We start from the raw sequence: 16,618 nt of genomic DNA, 5'->3' as shown, positions 1-16,618 counted from the left end.
GTGTAAAGAGAATAAAATGAATGTTCGTTAAAGTCATCTTTGTGTTAAATAATCAAAAATGAGGAGTGATATATAGTGGTAGTCCCTTCAATGTTACTCTACTGCTTCACTGATGTTTAAAAAACAGACAATAACATACCCTCTAACTAGTGGGCTGAAGTCTCTGAAAATCCATAAAATTATTAACATAATATTAAAGAAATGGATGATTTTCAACTGTTCCCATGTTCTGCTTTACCTTTATTTCTCTTGTGTGAAAGTAAAAAAAAAAAAAAAAAATTAAATATGACCTTTCCTTTTAATTACAATTTAAAAATTCATTCAGAATTCTTAGATTAGCTTCATTCTGAGAGATAAGGAAGATTAAAATAGTATTAGTGGTAAAAATCACCTGCACAAATCTTTTAATACATGGGAAAAAATAAAAACACTTAAAAAAAATCAGGTTTTTAATTAATGCAAAATTAGGATCATGTTTGATTGTAGAAATTTGCATTAGCAAGAGCTTTTCTTCTCGAGTGTTTTTCTTTATTGGAGATCTTTTCTTTCTACAATGTTACAATAGGACTTCAGCACTATGTAATTGAATAAGATAGTCATCTTCTGACACAGCCAAAGAAATAGGCCCGAGATTAGTTGGAATGGTTATTGAATGTCATTGCTACTGCATCAGAAAAGTTTTTCCCTCAAGATTGAATGTTTTAATTCACACAAATAGTCTCATACTTTGAAAGACATAAATTATTAGTATCATAAATGATAAATAGAAAAAGTTCTGAAAAGCTAGCTTTTCATGGGAGGATTCTCTGAAATGACTATAGACACAATTCATCTGTTGCTTGTTGAATTTTAAAATTATCCCATAAAACAGATGAGTTTAAAGCCTATTAATACCATAGTCATCTTTTTTTTTTTTTTTTTAAAGATTAATGCCATGTCATTTGGGGGAATTGGGGTGGGGAGCACTCAGTTTTGAGTCACTCCAGAATTTCAACCTTCATTTGGATTCAACACATAGCAAAACATTATGGCATGTTGACATTGGTATATTGGCATTGAAACTGGCACAGGTTTTGTTCAAATCCTATTACCCCATGTGTGAACAAACCACTTAATTACTGAAATTGTCTTATATATAAAATGTGGATAATACCTTTAATAGCTATTGTATCAGGATTTTCATGAAAATCAATTTACAAATTAGTTTAGGTTTTCATGAATGAAAACATAATTAAAATAATTTGCAAATTTTAAAAGCCCTAAACCTTTACAATTTAAGTGTAATTATTTTAAACTTTCTCTTTATGTGCAAATGTTTCTATGTTGGCTTTGAAAAGGCAGATGATAGAAGGTTATTATAGGTTAGGGGAATGTTATGGAGTTTGTGGGGGGAGATGAGGAAGTACACAGGGGATAGTGAGAAGCTTGATCAAGCACATAACTATGTGTGGATGTAATAAGATAGGAATGGACAGGTGCAAAGGAGAAGGGAAGGGAAGACAATTGATGAAGGGCCTTGGATGCTAGACTAAATTTAGCATTGATTCAGTAGGAAATTAGAAACTGTCAAATTCTACGAAGCAGTGAAGTGATATGATCAAAGTAATATATATTTTTTTGAACTTCAAGTCTGGTGTAGGAGAAAAATAGTAATAGATTCAAGTAGGGAGATGAGAATTTAGTAATCAGTTAATTACTGAGCTAGAATGATGGCTTTTAAAATGAAAGGAAAAGTTGAATACTTTTGTGATAATAGACAAAATTGTGACAGAAAAGTACTCAAATCAGAAATAACTCCAAAACTTTCAGTCTGGTGGATGAGATGGTGATGTTATTCTTATACTTTTCTTATTTGTCTTATAGATCATATCCTGAAATAGTGAATTCCAAGGAAATTGCACAAATTTGTTTCTATTCTATAATATTGGAATATTTATTCTTGCTTAAAATGAATGGGTCACTTCCTAAGTAACTTAAAAAATTATTGCGGAAAAAGTTCTTGGTTGTAAAGGGTTTGAACTGCCTTCTTTTTGAGTCAGTTACTGTTCTAATCATTCAGTCATTCATGGTGTAGACTAATCTGGAACAATGGCATGTCAGACAAGCTTTAAAAGGTTAGAGCAGGTTTTTTGTTTCCGGTGAAAACTTTTTCACACTATATGACTTTGCCTTGCTCTTTCCTGCTTTAGAACCTTCCTACATTCAGATTTCCTATAACTGTGGTGTAATCTCCATCTTTTGAGATCCTTATCTTTGTCAAATTAGTTTCTATGAAACTTCCATAAAAGTCTTTCCCCAAGTTGCATAGAATAAAGGAACTGATTTGCTCCCAGATCTGTAATATGCATATAATTTATATTTGTGTGTATGTATCCATACTATAAATATTCAAAGCCATGAATGATATTTTTTTCCTGTATTCTTGAAGCAATGATCAATTACTGGTCCTCTCCATTTTGACCATTTTTTCATTTGACTTTCATAATTCTTCCTATTCATTAAAAAAAAAATTCACAAGTCATTTCAAATAAGCTGTACTTATTTGACCCTTTCTAATACTTATTTGATGAAACTAAATATATATATGTGTTATCTTGTCTTATAATAATGAGCTATCCTTTAAGTAATACTTTTTTGCACTAAGCAGAGCCTATTATCACTTAAAAAGTGAGATTTCTTTAAAAAGTAGAAATCATACGGAGTGAAGTCTTCTCAATTTAAAAGCATCAGTAAGAGAATATATTTTTGGGGTACTGTTCCAAGGGGTTTAGTTTACCCTAGTATATCAAATGTATTTTGTTTTAGTTTCAGAGACAGATAGCTATTGTGATACCTGTGAACCTCCCAGAATATGCATGTAAAATATATAGAGTTTTGCATTTTAAAAAATCTATGGGTAGCAGCAATTAGATGGTACAGTAGATAGAGAAATGATCCTAGAGTCAAGAGGACCTGAATTCAAATTTGATTTCAGACACTTGACACTACCTATGTAACGAGCTGTTTGTGCAAAACAAAATAAAAAGTTTATGGGTGTTTATCATAGCTAAATGAAAGAAAACCACTTATGACCCAAAGTCTTAATCAGTTTTTTCTTTTTAATATTTTTTATTTGGTTAGTTAAATATTTTCCAATTACATGTAAAATTTTTAATTTTTTTAAAAATTGAATTTCAAATTCTTTCCTTTCCCTTTCCCTTCTTGAGAAGGCAAGAATTTGATATAGATTTTTTTAAAGAGGCAATTGGGGTTAAGTGACTTACTCAGGGTCACACAGCTAGTAAATGTTAAGTGTCTGAGGTCAGATTTGAACTCAGGTCCTCCTGACTTCAGTGCTGGTGCTCTATCCACTATGCCACCTAGTTGCCCCTGATATAGATTATATATGTGAAGTCTTGCAAAACATTTCTCTATTAGCCATGTTTTAAAGACTAAAACCTATAAGAATAATGAATTTTTTTTTTTAAGTGTAATTCAATCTGCTTTCAGAGTTCACCAGTTCTTTCTCTGGAAATAGAAAGTTTTTTTTCATTCTGGGACCTTTGAAATTGTCTTGTATCATTGTTTTGATTAAATCAGCAAAGTCTTTTAAATTTATTTATTTAATATTTTCTTCTAGTTACATTTAAAGCATTTTTTGAGTTCCATATTCTCTCCCTTACCCCCACTCCCAGTCCCCATTAAGAAACCACATGTGAAGTTTTGCAAAACATTTCCATAAAAGTCATGTTGTGAAAGAAAACATAGAATTTCCATCCTAACAAAACCTGTTCATCCTCAAAAGTGTTTTGCTACTGACCACTCCCTCTCCCAATATACCCTCTCTTTTATCACTCCTTCCCCCCACTTCTTATATTCTTTTTTCCTCCTATTTCTTTGTCCATGTTGAGTATGTATTTCTTCTTTGAGCCAATTCTGATGAGAGTAAGGTTTACTCATTTACTCCCCCTTTCTCCTCCCCTTTTCCCCCTACACTATAAAAGCTTTTTCTTGCCTTTTTTTTTTTTTATGGCAGATAATTTACACCATCCTGCTTCTCCCTTTCCCTTTCTCCCAATTCATTCCTTTCTCACCTCTTAATTTAATAATTTTTAAAAAGATATTATCCTTTTATATTCAAATCACACCTGTGCCTTCTGTCTATATATACTCCTTCAAATTGCCAAAACAATGAGAAAATTCTAATGAGTTACAATTATCATCCTTTATAGGAATGTAAACTGATAAACCTTATTAAATCTCTTTTGATATTACTTTCCTGATTACTTCCTTATGTATCTACGAGTCCTGTATTTGAAAATCAGATTTTTCTATTCAGCTCTGATCTCTTCATCACAAATGCTTTAAAATCCTGTATTTCATAGAATATTCACCTTTTATTCTGAAGGATTATACTCAGTTTTGCTGGGTTGTATTCCAGCTCCTTTGCTTTCTGGAATATCATATTCAAGCCCTCTTGTCCTTTAATATAGGAGCTGCTAAATTTTGTGTTATACTGACTGTATACTTGAATTGTTCTTTCTGGATGCTTGCAATATTTTCTCCTTGACCTGGAAGTTCCACAATTTGGCTATAATATTGCTAGGAGTTTTCATTTTTGAATCTCTTTCTGGAGGTGATTTACTTATTAAATTGTCCAGCATAGTTATGTTGGGTATATTAACACCTGTTATGGGCCAGAACTCTGAACTTGAAACAAAGGATTCTTAAAAGGTACTAAGTCAGTGGAATTGCTAGAGACAATAGTTATCTAATTTAGCATAGTTCAGTATGATTGATTTAATCACACAACGAGATATTATGGGCCAGAACTTGAAACAAGGTACTAAGTGGAATTGAGGAGATAATAGTTAAATCTAGTTTAGCATTGATTTAATCCTACAACAAATAATTTTTTCCTAGTGATATAATAATTGGTGTATACTCCGTGTGGAGCATATAAGCTAGAAGCTAAAACTAAAAAGGAAAGCGCACTAAAAGCTCTTGGAGGCTGAGACAGATCCATTCCATCATCCATCTTTGTGGTGGCTGGGGGCTGAAGCACAAACCTTTGGACTTGGAGAAATACAGAGGGCAGAGAAGGAAGCAGGAGCTCAAGCTCTTGGAACCAAGGAGAAAAATAGGACTCCAAGAAAGCTAACCGGGCCCCAGAAAAGGAGACAGAAGACAATAAAGGATTTGGGCTTTAACACCTGGCTGTACTTGTGGTGATTACTGAACTGAAACCAAGGCTGCCTCCAGATATCCCAAGAAAACCTCAAGAGAACATTACATTTTAGAGGGAACATTACATTTGAAATGTAGTATTCATGAGCAACAAAATGGATACTTTTGCCAGACTGTCTGGGCACACTATTCTAGGCTGCCAAGGCCTTACATACCAATCTTTGGGTCATACCTGAATAAACTTGGAGAAAAGCCGATTGGAAGGTGCAAACAGTCTGTCTTTATTCAGTCATCATCTCAGTGGGGGTAGCAGGAAGTAAGAGAGTGAGTTCCACTCAGAGCTGTCTATTTATGCTTTTTCTCTTCTGGGATTACCTTTGCCCACCTACTCAGCATTGCCATAGATGGAGCCAAAGAAGGAAGACGTGTGGAGTTAATGTTGCATCCCAGGAAAAGATCCAGCAATAGTACACACTCCTCCCCTATACTTTCCTATAACTCCTGCAAGACACAACCTCCTGCTTCAGAGGCCAAGCCCCTTTTTACCTCCTGGGCCCATCCTGCTAAGCTGACATGGAGTACATGTAGGCTGAGTGGCATATCTTGGAGAGAGAGGAATTTCCGTAACAGATACTTGCACCTTTATTTTTGCAGTTTTATGTACAGTGATTTTTAAAATTAATTGATAGTTTTGATTAATGAGCTACAAAATTATTTTATAAATCATTTAAAATTAATTGATAGTTTTGATTAATGAGCTACAAAATTATTTTATAAATCATCTTTATAATGTAATATGCTGCCGTCTTCAAATGAACAAATTTGGATTAGTTTTATAAAACTATCTAGGAACACGTTTAAATGCTACCTACTTCAAGAACTAAATAGCTATGTTAAAATTTTGACAACTACTTTGTAGATAATGGTATTTTGTATCATATAGTCCTCACAGAAGTAAAGTGGCTAATAATTTAATGGTACCAACAAAAATAATATTAAGGTCATCTCTTGGTGATAGAATGCTTTCAATTTTAATAAGTAATTCAACAAAGATTTATTAAGCACTTATATGAAAGGCATTAGGCTACATGCTGGGATAAAAATAAAGTTATATAGTCCTCATCTTCAAGTACCTTAAAAGACTATAAATCCTATTTATCTTATTCCTTCCACAAAAATTCTATTTAGAATGTCATTTCCCCACCATGTTGGAAACAAGTTCATCAATTAATTTTTTGGTAAATACACGAAACATCATATATTAGAAAGAAAACTTGATTTGGTGACAAAAAACATGAATTCAAGTCTCATGAGAATAAGTTATTTCCTTATGGTAGGGAATTATTTTGTTTTTGATTTTGTATTTCTAGGGATTAGAACAATGTCTGATATATCATAAGCATATAATAATGAATTATTAATTATATATTATATAACTTATTAGTTATGTACTACATTTATATTAGTTATTAACTAAAGAATCATAGAACTGCCTCTTGCTCGTCATTTCAATAATGCTTTCAATTGTTGCAGTGAGATGCTCAGAGAGAGGTTAAGTGATTTCTCTTTCTCTAGTTGACTAGGAAATGAGACAATAAATGAGATTTGAATGTAGGGTTTTTTTTGGCTCCAGGTCCTTTTTCTGAACTACATTTACCTCTTCCTCTATGGTCCTGTTAACTCTGATGTAAAATGAAAAATTTTGGATCAGATCTCAAAATGAAGAATTTTGAACTAGATCTCCAAGGTTCCTTCCAATTCTTAACATCCTAGGATCCAAATACCTGGATCTTCCCTCTTATTAGGCAATTAATAAGTCTTGATGCTTATTGTATCTAGAATACTGTCCTTGTCTAGAGAAGCTGGAATACTTTACAAAACACATAAAATATATTTCCTCATATAAAACCAAAAAAAATTAGTCGTCTATCTAGTTTCTTGTATTGGGATGGGGGAAAGAGAGATTTTTTTTTTTATTATTATTATTACAGCTTTTTATTTACAAGATATATGCATGGATAATTTTTCAGCATTGACAATTGCAAAACCTTTTGTTCCAACTTTTCCCCTCCTTCCCCCCACTCTTTCCCCCAGATGGCAGGTTGACCAACATATGTTAAATATGTTAAAGCATAAGTTAAATACAATATATATATATATATATATATATATATATATATATATATATATATATACATGTCCATATACTTATTTTGCTGTACAAAAAGAATTGGACTTTGAAATAGCGTACACTTAGCCTGTGAAGGAAATAAAAAATGCAGCTGGACAAAAATAGAGGGATTGGGAATTCTATGTAGTGGGTTCATAGTCATCTCCCAGAGTTTTTTCACTGGGTGTAGTTCATCTCATTGTTGAAGAGGGCCACGCCCATCAGAATGGATCATCATATAGTACTGTTGTTGAAGTATATAATGATGTCCTGGTCCTCCTCATTTCACTCAGTATCAGTTAATGCAAATCTCTCCAGGCCTTTCTGAAATCATCCTGTTGGTCATTTCTTACAGAACAATAATATTCCATAATATTCATATACCACAATTTATTCAGCCATTCTCCAATTGATGGGCATCCACTCAGTTTCCAGTTTCTGGCCACTAAAAAGAGGGCTGCCGCAAACATTCTTGCACATACAGGTCCCTTTCCCTTCTTTAAAATCTCTTTGGGATATAACCCCAGTAGTAACACTGCTGATCAAAGGGTATGCACAGTTTGATAACTTTTTGAGAATAGTTCCAAATTGCTCTCCAGAATGGCTGGATGTATTCACAATTCCACCAACAATGTATCAATGACCCTGTTTTCCCACATCTCCAACATTCTGCATTATCTTTCCCTGTCATTCTAGCCAATCTGACAGGTGTGTAGTGGTATCTCAGAGTTATCTTAATTTGCATTTCTCTGATTAATAATGACTTGGGGCATCTTTTCATATGACTAGAAATAGTTTCAATTTCTTTGTCTGAGAATTGTCTGTTCATATCCTTTGACCATTTATCAGTTGGAGAATGGCTTGATTTCTTATAAATTAGAGTCAATTCTCTATATATTTTGGAAATGAGGCCTTTATCAGAACCTTTGACTGTAAAAATGTTTTCCCATTTTATTGCTTCCCTTCTAATCTTGTCTGCATTAGTTTTGTTTGTACAAAAACTTTTCAATTTGATATAATCAAAATTTTCTATTTTGTAGTCAATAGTGATCTCTAGTTCTTCTTTGGTCATAAATTCCTTCCTCTTCCACGGGTCTGAGAGGTAAACTATCCTATGCTCTTCCAATTTATTTATAATGTCATTCTTTATGCCTAGGTCATGAACCCATTTTGACCTTATCTTGGTGTATGGTGTTAAGTGTGGGTCAATGCCTGGTTTCTGCCATATTAATTTCCAATTTTCCCAGCAATTTTTGTCAAACAGTGAGTTCTTATCCCAAAAGCTGGGGTCTTTGCTACCCCTGCTTTTTTGACTTCACCTGAAGCATAGTAGATTCTGTCCAACATTTTACCTTTACTCTATGTATTGCCCTGCTTCAAGTGTGTTTCCTATAAACAACATATTATAAGATTCTGGCTTTTAATCCAGTTTGCTAACCATTTCCTCTTTATGGGGGAGTTTATCCCATCCACATTTATGGTTAAAATTACCAGTTCTGTATTACTTGCCATCTTGTTAACACCTCTTATGCTTTTCTCTTTTCTTTCCCCCTTTCCCCCTTCCCCAGTATTAAACTTGCAAGCACCACTTGCTTCTCATAGCCCTCCCTTTTTAGTATCCCTCCTCTCCACCTTAGAGTTCCTTCCTTTATCTTACCCCTTTTCCTCACAATTTCTGTATTCCCTTCCGCTTAGCTTACTCCTTCCCTGTTCACTTTTCCCCTCCCACTTTTCAATGAGGTGGGAGAAGTTTCACCATAAATCAAATATGTCTTATATTTTTCTCTTTAAGCCAATTCTAATGAGAGTAAGATGCACACTATGTTCATCCCCCTCCATTCTTTCTCTCAGATATAATAGGTTTCCTTTGCCTCTTCATGAGATGTATTACCCCCACTTTACCCTTTTTCTGGTACAATTTCCTTTCCACCTCTAGTTTCTAGAACAAATTATACATGTGTTCTTTATATATCTTTATAACAGAAATATAATTTCCAAGATTCTTTTTACCTTTTTAGGTTTCTCTTGAATCCTATATTTGGAGATCAAACTTTTTGTTTAGTTCCATTTTTTTCATCAGAAATAGATGAAATTCACCTATTTCATTGAATGTCCATCTTCTTCACTGGAAAAAAAGACTCATTTTGGCGGGGTAGGTTATTTTTGGCTGCATACCGAGTTCCTTAGCCTTTTGGAATATCAGATTCCAGGCCTTTTGATCCTTTAATGTGCACACTGCTAGATCCTGAGTAATCCTTATTGTGGCTCCTCAGTATTTGAAATGTTTCTTTCTGGCTGCTTGTAATATTTTTTCCTTGGTCTGATAGTTCAGAAGGTTAAGCACCATATTCCTTGGGGTTTTAATTTTAGGGTCCCTTTCAGTAGGTGATTAATGAATTCTTTCAATGTCTATTTTACCCTTTGTTTCTATAACATCTGGGCTGTTCTCTCTGATAATTTCCTGGAAAATAGTGTCCAGGCTTTTTTTTTCATCATATTTTTTAGGAAGTCCAATAGCTCTCAGATTATCTCTCCTACATCTGTTTTCCAGGTTGTTTTCCTAAGAAGGTATTTGACATTTTTTCCTACTGTTTCTTTTTTTTTTTTTTTGGTTTTGCTTGACTGATTCTTGGTGTTTCTTGAGTCATTCAATTCCATTTGTTCAATTCTGATTTTTAATGAATTATTTTCTTCACTCACTTTTTTATATCTTTTTCTAATTGTCCAACTGAGTTTTTAAGTAAATTGTTTTGTTCTATGGAATTTTTTTCCATTTCACCAATTTTATTTTTTAGAGAGCTATTTTCTTTTTCCAATTCATTAATACTGTTTTCCTTGGAGTTGTTTACCTTTTCCAATTCACTAATTCAGTTTTTCAAGGATTTGATTTCTTTATCCACTCTATCTTTAAATGAGTGGGATGACTTATCCAGACCCTCTTACAATGCTTCCCTTTCCTTTTCCCATTTTTCTTCTAGCTCTCTTGTGAGAGCCTTTTGAATTTCTTCTATGAGAGTCTTGTGTGTTGTGTGAATACCCCTCTGGGGATTCATCTGGAGACAGTCTGTTTTTAGTCTCCTCAGGGTTTAAAGTCTGCTCTCTATCCATATAGAAACTATCAATAGTTAAAGCCTGTTTAAATTTTTTGCTCATTTTGTCAAAGAAAAATCTCCATCAAATAATCCATCTGATGCTCCATCGTTATAGCATACTGAGTATGTGCCAACCAGAGTGATTATATCATTATATTAAACTAGATATATGTAAACTAGAGAACCATCTCATCAAGTCCACCGAGTTAACATCTTGTTGTAAGTATCCTTGTTTCAAGTATACTTCTCCAGAGTTCTGGCCCTCTACAGCTTTTATTTTGACTGTTATAAATATTGCTACCCCTGCTTTTTTAAAAACTTCAATTGAAGCATAATCAATTCTGCTTCAGTCCCTTACCTTCACTCTGTGTGTCTCTCTGCTTGACGTGTGTTTCTTGTAAACAACATATTGTAGAATTCTGATTTTTATTCATTCTATTATCCACTTCCATTTTATGGGAGAATTTATACCATTTCACATTCATAGTTAGGATTACTACATGTATATTTTCCTCCATTCTAAATATCTCCTGTTTGTCCTCTCTCTCCTTTCACCTTTTTTGTCTTTAACAGTTTTGCTTCTGTCTATCACTTCCCCTGGTCTGCCCTATTTTCTGTCAGCCTCCTTTAATCTCCTTCTCTCTATATCTATATCTATCTATTTATATTTAACTGATTGTGTGTATTATCTCTCTTTGAGCCAATGTTGATGAGAGTCAAGTTTAAAAGATGCCCAACTACTCACCCTCTTATCTTTCCCTTCATTGAATTTGGTTGATTGCTTCTTTTATTTGCTCATTTTCTCAGTCTTTTACTCAGCTTTGTTAAACTTACTCTTTGTTAAAGTAGGGTTCTGTTTCAAGGGTGGAGGATGCAATGTTCCAAGGATTTTTATGCTAAGACCCTCTCACCCTCCCAAGATTTACTTTTCCTGCTGATCTTCCAAGTCATCTTTGGTGGTCTCTGGAATGAGAGGTGTGAAAACTGTCAGTCATACCTGTAATAGACTGAAACTGAGTTCATGCACTGAGGTCTGAGTACTTATGGCTAATTAACAATTGGACAATATCTATTAGCAAATGCTTGGAGAAAGAATGGCTCTGCCTACTACTCTGTGCAGGTTTGATCTGTTGGTGTATAGAGAGATTGAGACTGGATTCAGAGGGTGGAGTAGGACGAGTGAGGTGGCTCGGAGCGGGAGAAGAGGAGATTCCTGTGTCCACTTGCTCTCCTCTCCCTTTCATAAAGAATAAAAATCAAGGACTTTCGCTTATCCTGACTCCGGCTGATTTTAAAGTATCCAGGGTGCTAACATGGTCATCACAGGTACTGCTAATTAAGAGGCCACAAAGCTCACTCCTTTGCTGGTGCCCCAGCTGCACTGGCATAGCCTGAATTGGTACTGTGTGTTGGACTCCTTCCCTTGTGCAACAAACCTTTCCTGCTGACCTTCTGTCTTCAGCTAGAAAATTGTTTTATGCTATCTTTTTGCATGTTGTGGTCCTTTAAAATTTGTTTAGTCATTATTTAAAGGTATTTGGAAGGGTCTGGGGGAGAGCTCAAGCGAGCCCCTGATTTTACTCTACCATCTTTGCTCTGATCCTGTTTGATTGATTCTTGATGTCTCACAGAGTTATTAGCTCTTACTTGACTAATTTTAACTTTTAAACTCAGATAGTCTTTCCATTTGGTCAATTTTACTTTTTTTTGTTTTCTTTTTCCAAGTTGTTGGTTCCTTTTTCAAAAATAATTATTTTTTATCACTCAGTTCTTTTCGCAATTTTTTCTTCTACCTCTCATATATAAATATATATATATATATATATATATATATATATATATATATATACTCCTTTTTGAGTTCTTCCATGAATTCTTTCTGGGCTTGAGATTACTTCTTGTTTTTGTTTGGGGCTTTGCCCATAGGTGTTTTGACAGTGTTATCCTTTTCTGAATTTGTATCTTGATCTTCCCAATTACTATAATAACTTTCTATGCTCAGATTTTTTTCTTTTGCTCTTTTTTACTTTTTTGGGGGGGGACAGGGGGTGAGGGTTTTTTTTTTTTTTTCATTTCTTCAAGGGATACTTTCCCAAGCTAATTATGTCCATGGCTGCAGGCCCTGACTATTTACCTAGTTCTGCACTGGTGTTGCCCTGAGGCCCATGAGGGACCCCAAGTTTGGTGTTGCACTGGATTGGGGGTGGTGATAGTGGTGACTGGCACAACTAGATGAGATCTGGCAGCTTACCAGGGGATAATTTGGTGTCCTAGTGCTGGTCTCTAGCATGTGCTAAGGCCAGTGGGTTCTTTCTATATTTCTCTGGGACTGTACTGAAATATGTATGGTCTGGCTTCTGGAGATTGCCTGTTTACTAAGGCTTTGCCAAAACATGTGAGAAGATATGGTGTTATGTTTTCTTGTTGCACCCCTGTGGGACTCAGGATCTCTCACTGGTTTTTTGAGGTGGAACTTGTTGCTGGCTTGCTGTCATGCTTTTTATCCTGGACTGTGCTTCCCTTTTATCTGAGTGAGATGAACCTTTTCTGCTGATATTTCAAGTCCTTTGGATTAAAAAATTATTTTATTCTGTCTTTTTGTTGGTTTTGTTATTCTAGAATTTGTTTGAGATGTTATTTTTGATTGTTTGGAGGTGAATATATAATAGTTATGGGCAATTTACTGCTTACTTCATTATCTTGGTTCCTAAAAGTCTACAAAAAATTTTTATACATATAAAAGTTAAATAATTAGAGAAATATTTATCCTTCATGAATAGGCAATTCATATAATAAAAATAAAATATTTCCCCAAATTTACTTATATATTCAATACATCCCAATTAAATCACCAAAATTTTATTTTGCCAAATTAAAAAAAAAAACAAACAAAATTCATTGGGAAGGACAAAAAGTCAAGAATATCAAAGGAAATTAATTTTAAAAAGTTTAGTAGGGGGCGGAGCCAAGATGGCAGAGAAGTCACATGCGACTTTCTAAGCTCCTCTCATTCCCCTCATAACCAACTATTTTATCCAGCCTCAGAAATAGCTCTTCACTGCTTAAATTCATGAAGATCAGAAGCATACAATTTACCTGCTGAAGTCAATCTGGAAGTTTGTCCTGAGGGGCCAGGAACAGACTAGAGCAGGCAGGGAGAGGCTAGCATCCTGAGCAGATGGGGGGGGGGGGGGGGGGGGGGGGGGGGGGGGGGGGGGGGGGGGGGGGGGGAATCTCTGTGGCTAGAGAAGTTATAGAGACCACTCTGCTATAGGCTAACTGCTCTGCCTTGATTACAAAGCAGTAAACTGGCAGAGAAATTAAAGCCTGGAACAGAGGGTACTCTAAAAAAACGCCAGAACCTAACACTGGCTGTAGCTACTCAAACCCCGAAGTGACTCAGGAGACTGAAACACAGCCCTGCAGCTACATCCTGCAGTTCGGGGCTTTTGCGGGGGCAGTTACAAACCCACAAGGCAAGGGGGCACAGCCTGGGCAGCCTCTAATCAGCACAGTGGGGGGCTCGGCCTGGGGCAATAGAACTTCCCCAACAGGACTGTGCTTCCCCCGAGCAGAGACACTTCCGGTCCCTGAAAATCCATTCACTGCTCAACTGCTAATACCCACAGCCCCAGGGCAGGATTTGGCTTGGGATAGTGAAACTCTCACTGCTCAGTGTCTAGCCCCAGGGCAGTCATTATCTCACACAGCAGGGGTTCTTTGCAGGGCACTTTCCCAGCTCTGCCCTTCAGGCCTGAGTTACTTCCAGGTGGGGAATTCTTTCCCAGAGCACTCCAGTACCTCCCTGCTTTTTGCAGCCGGCTAGCAGGACAGCTACCCGTCCATACATCTCTCACTGCTCTGCAGAGGAAGCTGGTAACCTCCTGGCCCTGAAGGCAGACAATGAAGGCTTTAACAAAATGAGTAAGAAAATCAAAAGGACAATTGATAGTTTCTACTCAGAAAGAGAACAGCTTTTCAACCCTGAAGAGACTAATAGCAGACAGTTTCCAGACAATTATTGGTTCCCAATACAAAAGGCTCTCCTAGAAGAGACTATTAAAAACCTTAAAAGAGAACAAGAAGAAAAATGGGGAAAGGAAAGAGAAGCTATGCAAGAGAGTACAGAAAAAACATATAACTCACTAAAAGAAAAATTTGACAAAGTGGAAAAAGAAAACAACTCCCTGAAATGTGAACTGGAAAAGGTAAAAAACTCCCAAGAAGTGCAGGGAAACAGAATTTGTGAATTGGAGAAAGAAAATAACTCACTAAAAAAAAAATTAGTGAAATGAAAAAAAAGTTTAGTAGTGCAAGATCTTAAACTATATTATAAGGCAGTAATTATGAAAACTGTCTAATACTAGCCAAGAAATAGAAAGATAGAGGGTTCAATAGAATGAAGTAGACATATAACTTACAGCTGCACAAAAGTGTAGTAACCTTACATTTGACAAGTGTCACGACTTAAGATTTTGGGATAACAATTCATTACTTGGTAAAAATTGTCAGGAAAACTTGAAAATAGTATAGGAAAAACTGAACATTTATTGAGATAAGGTCAAAATGAATACATAACCTAAATATGAAGGGAGATATTACCGGGCAGCTAGATGGTACAGTAGATAGAGCACAGAACCTAAGTTCAAATCTGGCCTCAGACACTTAACACTTCCTAGCTGTGTGGCCCAGGACAAGTCACTTAACCCCAATTGCCTCAGCAAAGTAAATAAATAAATAAAACAGATATTACAATAAAATTAGAAAAACTTGGAACCATATTACTTATCAGACTTATGAATAAGTGAACAATTTATAAATAAACAAGAGTTAAGAGAGCAAAGTTAGATATAATGCATAATTTTGGTTATATTAAATTAAAAAGGTTTTCTCAAATTAAACAAATGTAGCCAATCAGAAAGAAAGCAAAAAGTTTGGGACAAATTTTTATAAACAGTTTCTTAGATAAAAATCTCATATCTCAAATATATAAAATACTTTGTCAAATCTATAAGAATATGTCATTCTTTGATTGAAATGGTCAAAAATATGAATGGACAATATTTTGATGAAGAAATTAAAATAATTTATAGTCATATGAAAAAAATATTCACTAGAGAATGGACAAGCCTTAGATTATTTTATACTTCCCAAAATGGCTAAAATGATTATATAGGGGAAAGTGACAAATGTTGGAGGGATTGTGGAAAAATTGGGACATGAATTTATTGCTGAAATTGTGAACTGATTCAACAATTTTGGAGAGTAATCTAGAATTTTGCTCAGTTATAAAACCGCCTTTGACTTAGCAATATCACTAATAGGTCTACTTCTAAAAAATAGGGGAAAGGATATATATCTATATCCCTATTTCCTAGATATTTGTATTTCCTAAAATGTTTCTAGCAGCTCTCTATGATGGCAAAGAATTGGAAATTGCAAGGGGTGCCCATTGATTGAGGAATGTCTGAACAAACTGTGGTACATAATTGTGATGAAATATTACTGCTCCATACGATAAGCTCAATCGTCTTAGAAAAACATGGAAAGACATACATGAAATAATGAAAGGCAAAATGAGCAGAACCAAGAGAACATATAGGAACAGCAATATTGTTTTAAGAATGACTTTGAGTGAATAAGTGGCTATTACAAATATCCTAATTGTCCTAATTAACTTTACAGGACATATGAAGACAGGGTATAATTTTACACACACACACACACAGAGACACACATACACACCTATTTGTGTTTCATAAGTGTGCATCCTAATTGTGGGTGAGGGTAGGGAAGGGAAAAAAAAAAGAAATTTACATGATAACTTTATTGTATATTTGAAAAGAATATCAACTTGTATATAGCAGATTTGCAGTTTCATGTACAATCATCTTTTGCTTGTTCTATTTCATAAATTAAAGATAATTTTTTAAAAAAAGCATTATAATGCCTTAAAAAGGGTACTGCATTTCTTCTACTCCTAAGTACCCATGTAATCTTGGGTAATTTATGTGTGTCTGTTTCTTCACTTAAAAAATAATGGGGTTGTATGAAAGGATTTGAAAGATCCCTTACAACTTTAAATGCTATCATGTGACTTAAGCACAGTAATTCTCTACAAAATTCCCATAGGTTGAATTAGATAGCAATAAAGAGGGCTAAACTAAAATGTTTTTATCATTGTAAAACA

Source organism: Sarcophilus harrisii, chromosome 2, assembly GCF_902635505.1.
Source record: "Sarcophilus harrisii chromosome 2, mSarHar1.11, whole genome shotgun sequence".
NCBI classification, from domain to species: domain Eukaryota; kingdom Metazoa; phylum Chordata; class Mammalia; order Dasyuromorphia; family Dasyuridae; genus Sarcophilus; species Sarcophilus harrisii.
Note: the sequence above shows the minus strand (reverse complement) of the source record.